Source organism: Phalaenopsis equestris, unplaced genomic scaffold, assembly GCF_001263595.1.
Source record: "Phalaenopsis equestris unplaced genomic scaffold, ASM126359v1 Scaffold203276, whole genome shotgun sequence".
In the NCBI taxonomy this organism is placed as follows: domain Eukaryota; kingdom Viridiplantae; phylum Streptophyta; class Magnoliopsida; order Asparagales; family Orchidaceae; genus Phalaenopsis; species Phalaenopsis equestris.
In genome coordinates this window covers 18,959-33,647 of record NW_018222912.1, presented here as the reverse complement: position 1 = coordinate 33,647, position 14,689 = coordinate 18,959, and positions in this window count along the sequence as shown.

The window sequence follows — 14,689 nt, the reverse complement described above, 5'->3', positions numbered from 1 at the left end:
ATATATATACATATATATATATATACATATATATCTGTAATTTTAAAAAATATATTTTAAATTTGAAACAAGAGACTAAGAAGATCTCATATATTTTAATAGTTTAAGTAACCGAGTACAACATTACAAACAATGCACCTATCTCGAGAAATAGGCACATACTTGATAGTGAGCTCGATTAAATAAACTAAAAAATTTATGTCATCTGTTTAGTCTGTGAACCTTTGTTGTGTGATCGACAAGTTCCCATACCTAATTTAAAGAATAGATAGGGTTTATATTACCTAGGTTCTTTAGTTCTCTATAGAGGCAAGCCCTTATAGTTAATTACCTCTTAAATGACAGAAGTCACTTAAGAAAATCTCAATAATGATCAGAGCTTTTCTCTTCAAGATTTAAAAGATTAAGTTTTCCTGATTGAACATAACAAATTAAGTGGTAAAGGTCCAAGTAGGAAAAATTATTTAGGAGTCTAAAGGAGGTAAGAGTAGGACTGATCTTCTGAAGAACCTCAGTGACTTCCCAAATTATCCTATATTTGGCTTTATATCTTGGAAGTGATATATTTAACGTTTCAATCCTGCAACTTTATTTTTAAAGTTAGGACTTACATTCGTTTGATATCTAATCATATAAATAGCTTAAGATAATTGGAGTACTTACGTCACACTGAATAACAACCTCGAAATCATAAAAAAATTTGGGTTTCTATTCACAACATGATTATGCAAAGGTCAAAAGGGCAAGCTGAGGATATATGTCACACTAGGCGAAAGGTTTAGTTGAAGTAGATCTTATTCCATGTCAGGTCTTGAATCGTCGGCGAAAGTTGTCCTCTATATGCTTGCAGCTTGTTCTTAACGTAATGATTTTAGGTTTAGGGTTTAGTGTGAACATGCAATTAATGTTTAGTCTCATGGCCTACCACGAGATACCACCTAGCATATGTCCTACTGTTGTCTACCTTAAGGGCCTTACAGGTGTTATAAATAATTGTTGAAGTAAAAGTTGTAAAAAAAGTGTAGTATGAATGCAAAAAAATGTGGTATATGTAAAATAAACAAGCGTATATGTGATTTTTGTCGTTGCTACAAGATTAGTATGACATAAAATAATAATATGATGAAAATTTAAACAAATCGTAAGAAAATCTGAACTTAAACAAGTCGTAAGAAAACCTGAGCTAATAAAACAAAACGTGATCACACATAGAAGATAGAGGCTGTGTATAAAAAATTAAGTTTGGGGCGGGCTCAGAGCAAGGTGATGCAGTCAACACACAAGGCAGTTATACTTAAAAATATGCTGATTAATTTCAGTAAAATTTACTTCAGCTTTAGTATAATAAGTTTTCTCTTTTAAAATATTTAAAGCTGCCATCCTAGTGAATTAAGGTATACTTTCAATTTCAAATTATCACTAGGTTGCAAACGCAAGTATACATATCGCTCAAGTAGTAAAGGGCTCTAATGGAGTCCAAAGTATCGACCCCACATGGAGGTGAAAATTTGTTAGGAAAATCATGCAAAAGCAGAATATTTAAACTATATAGAACTTAAGTAAGAAACATGTCAAAATTTGTTTAAGGCCATTAAAGAAACTAAATTTACTACACTAATCTCTAAACTTCAAATTTAAATTGACTAAAACTAAACTAGGTTTTGTGATGAAGAGTTCAAATTTAAGAAAGCAATCTTCCCCTTACAAAAAGAATGTAGTCAGTGAATTATCAAAGTGAAGAAAATTATATTATGTCAAATATGAGCAATTATATTATTTGTTTTTGTTACAAGTGATGAAGAACATTGGCTACTCCACTGGTTAGTCCCTAAATCTGCAGTTAGGCTGGGAAGATACTGGCTCTCACTCCAGAGTTCCCACATTCCACTCGCCTGAGGACTAGCATCTCGCTTTAGTTTCCAAATGAATGGACTAAATTGGGGATTATTGGGGATTTTAGTCTATCGCCCGGGGATTTTAGTCTATCGCCCTAAAATCTCTAATTCTACGCCCATTAATGAATATTTCCATATTTATTTGCATTGAAACCCATGCAATACATTCTCGTCAATGCAATTGAATGTGATTCTCACTTTTTTGTAGAAAGCATAGCCCTATCGGATCGTATATTTCACAAAAAGTTTTAACAATTTAATTAGTCAGATCGAAATACATACATATATATATATATATATATATATATATATATATAAACAAGTTTACGGAACAAAAAATAAAAGTAAAACAGCTTAACTCAATCTCTTCCCCAGCAAATCCCTTGAAGTTCCTTTGAATCTCTTTTTCTCTTTACAATAACACTCAAATCTCTCTTAGAAATGTAAGGAAGATAAAATCTCTCACTTTCCCTCTCCTAGAGACACTTGTCATACTCTTCCATAAATTGAAACTCACGCCCCACTCACTCACACTCTCTAAAACTCTTATTTTCTTACTTAAAAACACTCTTTTATAATGTAGGGATTAATTTCCCAAGAGTCTCCATAGGCACCTCTTCAAATTTCATCCAAATTCAATGTATTTACGAAAATAACCATCTCTAGCGCCTAGCCTCCAAAATTTAGGGACTAGACACCATCTTTTCTGTATTACGGTGCTTAGGTCTTTTAAATGGAACATGACATTGTATTCTCAATCATTGAGATCAATTTAAGACCACCTTAAATGGAACACGGCGTTCAATTCTCTACCTATATCCTTGAGATTGGTATAATGCCCCCTTAAATGGAACACAACATCCGATTCTCTACATATTTTCGAGATTGGTCTAAGGCCCCCTTAAATGGAACACGACATCCTAATCTCAATTTCTTAGATCGATACATAAATTTTGATTATGTTTCTGAGATTGATACTTAAATTTCAATTCTTATTTCAGGATCAGTTCCTAAATTCTGATTCCTATCTTTCAAGGTCGATACCTAAATTTTTAATCTCTTTCCGGGATTGATATCTAAATTTCAATTCCCATTTTGGGATCAGTGATACGCCTAAAAAATGATCAAAAAAATGTATAATTTTTCATATGTTTTTAATGTCTATATTTGGTGATTTTCAATGATAATGCACTTTAAAGGAAGGTATTTTGTATATTTTTTATTTCAGGTATAGAAAATAGAGTTTTGGAGAAAAAGAAGCAAAGATGATGCAATTTGGAGTAAAAATAAGCAAAAAAGAAAATTTTGTCTTGGCACATTTCGATATGTCTTTCTATGCTTAATCTCATTTAAACTTCTCACACATTTTTGAATGAAGTTATACTTTAAATAAAGGATTATTTTATGCTTATTTTGTAGGTCTATCTGTTAAGAATGCAACGCAACTGAAACAGGGTAAAACGGAGCTAAAACGAAGCCAAACGAAGCAAAATGGTGGAGCTGCACAGGGTGGGCACTGACAGCACCAGAGCCAGCGCCGGCAGCGCCAAAGAGTAGAAAATGACGCCAAAACGGTGCTGACTGCATCCAAAATGGCGCCGACAACGCTCAGGACGGTTTAGAGGCGGTGTTGGGTGAATTTCTAGAAGATTTAATGTATTTGGACGTTTTTTAGTGGGTTGCTTGAGACATCTCTTCGGAAATCCGTCCCTACACTATAATAAAGTGCTTTTATGTTAGAAAAATTTTGTGAATGTGGTGTGTGTGAGTGAGAAAATGTGGAGAATGTTTAGAGATCTTATAATACGAGTAGAAATGTAAATTTCTACCCTTTTAGAGAGGTTGGTGAGGGGATTTTGAGAGTATATAAGTCAATGTTCTAGCATTGCATGGATCAGCGGGAGACTTTGTGGGAGAGATTTTCATCTTTTTTCAAGAGGAAAAAGCTAAGTATTATGTTCTTTATTATCTTATGATTTTGTAAACACTTATCTACTGTATTTGCTTTGATTTAATGAAGTTTTTCGTTGTGTTTTCTTCATGCTTTGTGATGTGTTTCTCTTACTCTTTCTTCTTTCTTTTTTGAAAATAGTGGAATGAGAAGATTATGCTGTTATTTTTCTTTTATTTTTCTTTTGCAATGAGTAGGATTCATGTTTAGGATATTGGAATGCAAGCTAGAAGAAGTTTTAATTAGTTTTAATTAGTTTTAATTATAAATTGTGATAGTTTTTCAACTCCGCTCTTAATTTACTTTTCAATCTGGCAAATTGAATTGTTAAAATATGTTGTGAAACATATGATACAGAAAATGGAGTATGAGTTCTACAACAGAGTGGGAAACACATTTAAGTCCATGAAGGAGTGTTTCGTTCATGGGATTAACTGCAAATAAATAGGGAAATATACTTTGTTGGGTGTAAATTGGAGATTTATAGGGTGGCATACTAAAAATCCCCAATTCAATCGTAGTGTTTAAAAACTAAAGCGAGAGTTAGCCTTCAAGGGAAGGGAAGTGGGAGCTCTGAAGAGGGAACCATTATTCTCCTAGCTTAGTGACAGATTTAGGGACTAAACCTAAGATTAGCCAATGATTTTCTATAACACTGAATCAGGGTAGAGAATTAAAATTTCTCCTATTTGGCATATACAATATTTAATGTATCTCATTCCTTTACATTATCCAATTCACTATATAAGAATAGTAGTTTTTTACATAGTAGCTTTTAACATCTTAAAATTCTCCAAATCAACTCATCCAAAAAGGGTTATCTTTAAAATTAATATTTACATTTATGAATAGTTACTATACTTACATTTAACATTTTATTTAGGAGTAGTTGCTAGATAAAACACCATTTTAATCAACATTCAAAACTAAGGACTAATAGTAGTATATTGAAATTTGACTAAGGACATCTTTCCTTGCTTCCTCGTGGGATCAATATTCGGGGCTTAATTAGAAAGTCCTATGTTACTTGAGCGATACGTATACTTGCGTTTATATCATTGTGACTATATAGATATATAAAATTAAACATATAAAAAAGTCGCATCAAGTTTTTGGCGTCGTTATCGGGGAAGCTTCGGTAAGAACTTTAGGAGAATTTTAGTTAAAGTAATTTGGCTTAGACTTGGAAAACTGTAGTGTCGTAAAAAGTATTTTTGTGTGAAAAGTGTTTTTTATATGAAAAAGTGTTGTGAAAAAACTATTTGTGTAAAAAATAAGGTGTTTGTGAAAATGTTTTGTTGTGTTGAATATAATTTTTATTTTGTTTGTTTAATTGTTTATGTTCTATTTGTTTTGTTACACATGTGAAATAAAGGATCTGCAAGACTTGTGCCTTATGATCTTGTGTTAGAAAAAAAAAATCAAAAAATAGAAAGAACTTGAAGAACCATAAATAAAAATGGAAAACATTCAAAATAATAACTTAGAAAATCATCATAAATCTTTGAGGGATTATATAAATCCTACGACAGATAAAATTCACTCAAGTATACAAACCCTTGTCGTAGAAACTGACTCATTCGAAATAAATCATGATATTACCCGACTGGAACAACCAGTTTGGGGGAACTCCTTCGGAGGATCCCTATTTACACTTTTCTAGTTTTCTAGAACATTATGCTATATTTCGTTATAACGGCATGTCAGACGATGCTGTTAGACTAAGACTTTTTCTTTTCTCACTAAGGGATAAGGCTAAAAATGTGGTTATACTCATTACCACCTGGCTTTATTAAAAATTGGGAGGAGTTAACTCAGAAATTCCTAACTAAGTATTTTCCACCTTCGAGGACTACTAAGCTTAGAAACAATATTATCTCATTTTGTCAGTATGAAGGGGAATCAATATATGAAGCCTGGGAAATATTTAAGAAACTCCTAAGAAAGTGTCCACACCATGCTATGCCCAATTGGTTAATCATTCAAACTTTTTACAATGGGTTAGTAGAATCCCTTAGGTTTATAATTTACGCTGCTTTGGTGGATCATTAATGTCAAAACCATTTAATGAAGCATATGCGTTAGCACCATTTAATGAAGCATATGCGTTAATTGAAGAAATGAATACAAATGAATTTCAATGGCCCTCTACAAGGGTAAATCCTAAAAATGTAGACAGTGTTCATGATACAGATGCGATTGTAACTCTTGCATCTCAGGTCGCTAAAATATCAAGGAAATTTGACCAATTTGGAATGAACCAGCCTCAATTTACTCCAGTAAGTGAGGAAAGTTCAATAGGACATATGATTGATTTTAACTTATCATATGAGACTTTAAATACCATAAACAACTCGTATTCTAACTTTTACTACTCAGGTTGGAAGAACCATCCTAATTTTAACTGTAATCACACTACTTGGATTGGAAACCAACAATGGGAAAATAATCATGCAAATCCTAATGGGAGCTGGAATAATTAGAACACAAATTATAGACCTTCATATTCACTGGACTCAAACAATGATCAACAATTTAAGGATATGAAGATGTCTATAGAAGAAGTGGTATTGCAAATGAGAAACCAGTTGCAAAGTCAAAATGCTGCAATTAGAAACATAGAGAATCAACTTGGACAAATTGCTAATTCACTTTGCAATAGACCCAAGGGAAAAATTCCTAGTAATACTGAGATCAACCCTAAAGAGAACAAAAATGAACAAATAGAAGCTGTTCAATTAAGAAGTGGAAGAGAGATAGAGGATGTGGTCAGAAAAGAGGAAGGAGTTGTGAGAGAAACAAAGAAAAATAAAAGACCCGAAGAACATGTTTCTAAGGATTTGGTAAAAATAATATCTCCAACTAAATTCAATTTAGAAAGACCACCACCTCCATTTCCTCATAGACTTAGACAGCATGAGTTGGATAAACAATTTTCAAAGTTCATGGATATACTTAAGAAGTTAACGATAAATATACCTTTCGCTGAAGCTTTGAAACAGATGCCAAGTTATGCAAAGTTTATGAAGGAGATATTAAATTAGAAAAGAAAATTCAGGGATTACTAGACAGCTGCATTAAGTGAGGAGTGCAGCACTATATTTCAAAAAAAGCTTCCTAAGAAACTTAAAGATCCTTCTAGCTTAACAATTCCTTATGTATTTGGAGAAAGATTTTGTGGAAAAGCTTTATGTGATTTAGGATCGAGCATTAATGTGATACCTCTATCTATATTTAAAAGGTTAGGTTTAGCTGATATTTCTCCCACTACTATAACCCTTCAGTAAAAATATCCCATTATTTTGGGGAGACCTTTTCTTGTTGCTGGACAAGCTATGATAGATGTGCAAAAAGGAAAATAGACTAGATAGATGTGCAAAAAGGAAAATAGACTATGAATATTAATGACCAAGAAGTCACTTTTGATGGTTTAAAGGCTATGAAATATCTAGCTGAGAGAAAAGATAATGATTATTTTTGGTTGGATGAAATTGATTATCTAAATAAATACCATTTCCAAAAAAGTTTTGAGAGTAAGTTAACAGATGAGATCGAAATGGACTTTCATGATGAGTATAAAATGTTGTTTAAAGAAGACTGTATGTATATTCAGGAGAGGTGTGAAATGATGGAAGTTACCAAAAATAGTAAACTTTTAATTCCATCGGTTGAAAAATCTCATGAACTTAAAATGAATATACCCCATACAATTTTAAAGCCTACCTATTTAGAGAATTCATCTGCACCACCAGTCTTTATATCTTCATATTCGACTCAATCACAAGATGAACCTGAATTGAATGACAAAATCAGTAAAAGATCTCCTATGAAAGACTTATTCAAAGTCATTGAATGACATATTCCATGGTATACAAACAAAATGAATGAAATTTTGATGTTGGGGCAGATTATTAATGCAATTAATAGTTACCCCCCAAAGATTTTACCTAGTGACCCTGAGATAAATTCTAAAGAGATGAATGATGAGCAATATAAAGTTATCGAACAAATATTTAGAAGAGAATTCAAGGATATTTTTCAAAAGAACTTTGAGTTGAGAGATGAGAAAAAGGATATTGAAAGACAAATAAAAGAAATTCCTGAGGAATTAGAAAGATATATAGAAAGACCACCTCCACCATATACTCAGTACCAAGGGGAAGAATTAGAAGATAACTTGAGAGTAACCTAGAAGAATTTGATTCAGAATTTAAATTATCTAGAGAGAATCCGACCCAAAATTTGGGGGATCATGAAGTATCATATAAGGATCCATTTCTTATAAATTTAAAGGATGATATTAATATGAACATTTAGAAAATTACTAGAAGAATATTGGATCTAGAAGGAAATATGAGGAATAAGGATATGAATCAATCTAAAAAGGAAGAGATGAAAGAAAATTTTAAATTTGAGGACTTTGTAGGAATCTCTGGATCTAGAAAAGATTGGGTGATTGATCAAGGATTACTTAATTGGAATTTTGATCTAGGTGGAACCATTTGTCGGGCTAGCAATGTTAAACCAAGCACTTTATGGGAGATAAACCATAGTTATCAGTGTATTTTGATTTAGTGTGCTTGAGAGATATGATTGTTAGTATTGTATTGTGTTTTCTTTAATGTGGATTGATCAGTTTGATTAATAATTGGTAGATGTTTGGATTGTTAGTGGTTTAATTTACTTTTTATGTGTCATGAGGGAGGTGATTTCTTAACTTCTTATTATGGTTAGACTTGTATGTTCTCTTGTAGTAGTTGGATTGACGAGTCCACTACAACTCGGGTCTCAGCCGAACTTGAGTTTTATAAGAGACATCATGAATTCTAACAATGAAAGTTCCATCTCAATTTTGTTACATCCTTTCTCTGACTTTGTTTTCATTTGATAGGAGTCGCGAACCTATTTGATGAGTAACATGTGGATGTAATACACTATCCTTATAACTGTTAGAGGTGCTTAATTAATGGGATATGGTGATACCTAGGGTTGGTGCTCGAGAACCAATATATCAGGGATAATCTTATCTTTAGGATTAGAATCTATAAAATCATTTATAAGTACCCAATATATCTGTGTAGTGATTCTGTTAGAAATTGGAAGTGAGTTTGTAAGATACGATGAGATGGAGGAAGAATTGACCTTTGACCTCATTTATCTTCCCTCATTTATCTTGTTTGTTTGTTTGTTTGTGTTTGTGTTACAATTAATAGGACTTGAAGAACATTTTTTCTATTCCAATGCTGATACATGTTATGCTAGTTAGACTTTTATTTAGTTAGTTTCATTCTGGCATGTTTAGTTTAGATTTACTTTACTTTCTACTACTTCAATCCTAATAAATAATTGTAGAGGTTTTTGATAGACATTTGAGGTAGATATAATTTCTAAATTGTTTTTCTTCCTAGTTTTATTTTCTTGCACTAAATGCTATACATGTTAAAAATCAAGTTTGGGGGTAGGAAGAAAAATAGATTTTAAAGCTAAGTATACTTACTTTTAGTTTAGTATTATTGCATGCATTTTTTATGCTAGATTTACATTCTCCTACAGTCATTGTATCCTCATTATGAATGTATATAAATTTGATAGAATTTTGTAGTAGCTAGTAGATTCAGTTACTTTTCCTTCCTGCTATATTTATGGAATTAATTGTAAAATATTTAAAAATGTAAGTTTGGGGGAAAAGAAAATTTTCAATCAAAAAGAAGTAAACTAAATTGTATTTATCCTTAATTAACTATATTTTTTAAAATTAATGTAACTTGAACTTGGAATTGGAGTTTAACTTTAAATAACTATATTTATGTTTGTAAATATTATGGTAAATTTAGATAAAATTTTTTAATAATAAAGATTAATTCTAAAGTTAAAGATATTTGGTATGAAAGGATAAGATTATGTTTTTCTATTTAAAAGTAAAGGAAATTGTATTTTTGAAGTATTAAGAATTTTAGAGTTTCATGTAAAAAGAAAAGTGAAAGTTTATGAAAAATCATAAACTAATATGAATTTATAAGTGAAGAAATGTAATGAGTTTTGACTTTAAGAAGAGGATAGTGAATTTCAAAATTATTAAAGGCTATCAGATATAGAAATCCTCACTTGAAAAAAAAAGAAAAAAAGAGAGAAAAAGAAAAAGAAAAAAAAAAGAAAAAAAGAAAAGAAAAATGAGTGAGGAGAATCTTGAGGAGATGATTAATCAAAAATTGGCTTCACTTGAATCAACTTAAGAAAAAGGCTTTATTTCATTTTCTAAACTTGCATTGAGTATTGGTAACATTACTAGTAAAGTTTTCATGAAGTTATTTTTCATATGAATGTTCTAATTATCCTTGATACAAATTGCAATTCTTCTTGAAATGAATAGAGATTAAAAAATCTTAAATTTGATTGCTAAGTATTCTTAGACTTAGAGTTTGAATCTAAGTTATTAAAGATTCTTCTTAAATTTTACTATTTTATTTATTAAACTAAAGTATAGAAGTTTATAAGTTAATCTCTATCCTAAGTCATATTTTTATGTAGTAAAAGGCTTACTTGAGGACAAGTAACAGTAAGTTTGGGTGATTTTGATACGCCTAAAAAATGTTCAATGTTCATATGTTTTTAATGCCTATAATTGGTGATTTTCAATGATATTGCACTTTAAAGGAAGGCATTTTGTATATTTTTTTTTCAGGTACAGAAAATGGAGTTTTGGAGAAAAATAAGCAAAAATGATGCAATTTGGAGCAAAAACAAGTAAGAAAGAAAATTTTGTTCTAACACATTTCGATGTCTTTCTATGTTTAATCTCATTTACACTTGTCACACATTTTTGAATAAACTTACACTTTAAAAAAAGGTTCTTTTTATGCTTATTTTTTAGTTCTATCTGTTAGGAATGCAACACAATAAAAACGGGGTAAAACAGAGCTAAAACGGAGTCGAACAAAGCACGGAGTCAAACGAAGCAAAATGGTGAAGTTGCGCAGGGTGGGTGTTAATAGCACCAGAGCCGGCACCGGCAGCGCAAGAGAGCAAAAAATGACTTTGAAACTGCACTGAAAGCGCCCAAAATGGCGCTGACAGTGCCCGAGACATTTTGGAGGTGGTGTTGGGCGAATTTCTAGAAGATTTAATGTATTTGGATGCTTTTTAGAGGGTTGCATGAGGCATCTCTTGGGAAATCCGTCCCTACACTATAAGATAGTGTTTTTATGTCATAAAAAGTGTGTGTGTATGGTGTGTGTGAGTGATAAAATGTGGATAATGTTTAGAGATCTTAGAATAGGAGTAGAAATGTAGATTTCTATCTTTTAGAGAGATTGGTGAGGGAATTTTGAGAGAATATGTAAGGGAATGTTCTAGCATTGCATGGATCAGCGAGAGACTTTGTGGGTGAGATTTTCATCTTTCTTTCAAGGGGAAAAAGCTAAGTATTTTCTTCATTATCTTATGATTTTGTAAACACTTATCTACTGGATTTTCTTTGATTTAATGAAGTTTTTCGTTGTGTTTTCTTTGTGCTTGTGATGTGTTTTTATTACTCTTTCTTCCTTTTTTTGGAAAAAGTGGCATGAGAAGATTATCCTGTTATTTTCCTTTTATTTTTCTTTTGCAATGAGTAGGATACTCTGAGATATGGTGAAATGAAGAGATAATGTGGATGTGCTATAAGAAGTTTTAATTATAAATTGTGATGGTTTTCTAACTCCGCTCTTAACTTACTTTTCAATCTAGCAAATTGAATTGTTAAAATATGTTGTGAGACATATGATCCGGGAAATGGAGTATAAGTTCTACAACAGAGTGAGAATCACATTTATGTCCATGAAGGAGTAGTTCATTCATGGGATTAAGTGCAAATAAATAAGGAAATTTACTTTCTTGGGTGTAGAATTGGAGATTTCTAGGGTGACAGACTAAGAATCCCCAATTTGATTTTAGTTTTTAAAAACTAAAGCGAGAGTTAGCATTCAGGGGAAGGGAAGTGAGAGCCAGCTCGCTTCCTCGTGGGATCGATATTTAGGGCTTAATTAGAAAGTCGTATATTATTTGAGCGATACGTATACTTGTGTTTATATCATTGTGACTATGTAGAATATATAAAATTAAGCATATAAAAAAGTCGCATCAATCTGTACCTAATTTATGATTCCTATCTTTCGAGGTCGGTACCAAAATTCTGATTCTGTTTTCGGGATTGATAGCTAAATTTAAATTCCCATTTCAGGATCAGTACCTAAATTATGATTCCTATCTTTCGAGGTCAGTACCTAAATTTTAATTCTCTTTTGGGATTGATAATTAAATTTCAATTCCCACTTTGGAGTCAGTACCTAAATTTTGATTCCTATCTTTTGAGGTCGGTTTGTAAATTCTGATTCTTTTTTTGGGATTGATACTTAAATTTCAATTCCCATTTCAGGGTCAGTACCTAATTTTTGATTCCCTCCTTTTGAGGTCGGTACCTAAATTCCAACTTTCTTTTTAGGATTGATACTTAAATTTCAATTCCCATCTTAGGGTCAGTACCTAAATTCTGATTCTTATCTTTCGAGGTCGGTACCTAAATTCTGACTCTCTTTCTGAGATTGATATCTAAATTTCAATTCTCATTTCGGGATCATTACCTAAATTCTGATTCCTATCATTTGGGATCAGTACCTAAATTATGATTCTATTTTTGAATTGATACTTAAATTTCATATTCCATTTTGGGGTCAGTACCTAAATTCTGATTCTCTCCTATCGATGTCGGTACCTAAATTCCGACTCTCTTTTCGGGATTGATACTTAAATTTCAATTCTCATCCCTGGGTCAGTACCTAAATTCTGATCCCCATCTTTCGATAATACTGAAATCAAAGTTAAACTTTGCTAGCATCAAATTGAAATTGAATCTTCATCATGACTGTCATGGTCATTTTCGGAATCCCTTTTCTTCCAATCCCCAGCAAGAATTCTAAATCCTAGATTTTGATCGAATGTTCATTTGCTAACTCCCCCAGCGGAAACAACTAGCACTCGATTCTACACTTCGTTCTAGGTCTGTTGACTTGGAAGTTTGGTTTGACTTTGTTGATCTCGTTATATCTTTTATGAAAACAAATTGTTGACCTCAATTTTGGTTGAGGTTTAGTTCCTCCTCTTTAATATCCTAGGGTCTAGCCAATAAGACTTTCTTGTTGACTATTCCTAGAAAACTAAATAAGGAACACTCACCTTTAGAAACTCTAAACTCTTCTGTGCGCTCAACTTGAAGTTCCTTATCCTGGTCCTAACCTCTAGCACTAAGTAGGTGGGGCCACTATCGAGGAAGCTCAAAGGGAGTCCCCATAGGACTGTTTGACCTTAGGGTTGACCCTAGGTGTTGGTCTGAAGCTAGTTTACTCACTTGCACTCACTTGCACCCACTTTCACTCACAACCCTTAAACCCAGATTAGTTGACCTTGATCTCATTGATCTTTTGGGAAACTCATGTAGATGGTCCCCTAGACCCCTGACACTAGGCTAGGGTTTAACTAAGACCATTACATAGAGGACCCAAATGGGGATTTTATCGGTTCATAGCTCATATAAGGTGGTTGGCACACCAATTCTACCAAAACATCCAACTCGGCCTTTTGCCCTCAAATCCACCCAAATTACCTAAATACCATTGAAACTGTAAATTTGACCAAAATTCCCAAATTCATCCAAAATACCCAAACTTATTCAAAAATCATTTTAAACTTTTTTAAATTACCCAAATTGCCCAAAACATCCCAAAAATTCAAAAATTACCAAAATACACTCAAATTTGCCAAAATTACAAAAATACCCTTGGTAGCCCAAACTTTTCCCCAAAACCAATTTGGAATGTCCCCAAAACCAATTTGGACTCTTTAATTGAACCCAGTTTGGCCAATTTGACCACTTTGACCAAAAAGCCCCAAATTGTCTTTAAAGGCCCAATTTCTCCAAATTCACCTCAGATACCCATCAATTTGGCCCCAATCCTCCCCAATTTCAATTCTAAACACAAATTCATCTTTTATATGATCAAGTCAAACCAAATCCAAACCTAATTGACCCATGATTTTAGCTCAATTTTGATCCAAATTAAACCTGATCCAAATTAAACAGCTCAATTTTGATCTAAATTACCCTATGACTTAATCTCACCTAATTAAACCATATGATCAACTCAATTGCCCCCATTTGAATCCTAAATTCTTCCTAACAATCCTACACATCAAATTGGACCTTCATTTAGGGACCTTCAATTGGCCTTGTTCAAGCCTCAATTTCACTCAATTTCAATCCACATTCAAAATCCCCAAATATACCCCAAATTGGTTGTCTTCAAATTCCACCAAATTGAATTTCATAACCCCAAAATTGACACCTAATGTATGTTGAAAACTCTTTATGACATTCCTCTAGAATATTGTGAACCATCAATTTGGACCTAACCCAACATTTTCCTAACCTAAACCTAAGTATAACCCAACACCCCTAAATTGACCAAATGCCCAAAATCCTCAAAATTGAACTTCCAAACCAATTCAAAATTACTCCAAATCTTTTCTAAACTCCTCATGAAAATTACCCACACAAAATTTCTCAATCAATTGAGCTTAATAGCATGGCTGGCTCAACCCAAAACCCACATCAAGCCACTTGACCCAAATAGACCCTTTCCCCTAAATTCACTTAATCAAAACAAATTGGTCAACCAAGGACCCCCACAACCACTAAACTCCTCCTTTGGACTACGTTCAACCATCCTAAATCCACCAAAGTGAGCTATGGACCAATAACCCTCCACCTAAGAAACTATTTACACCCATCAACTGGCCTTGAGCTCCACCC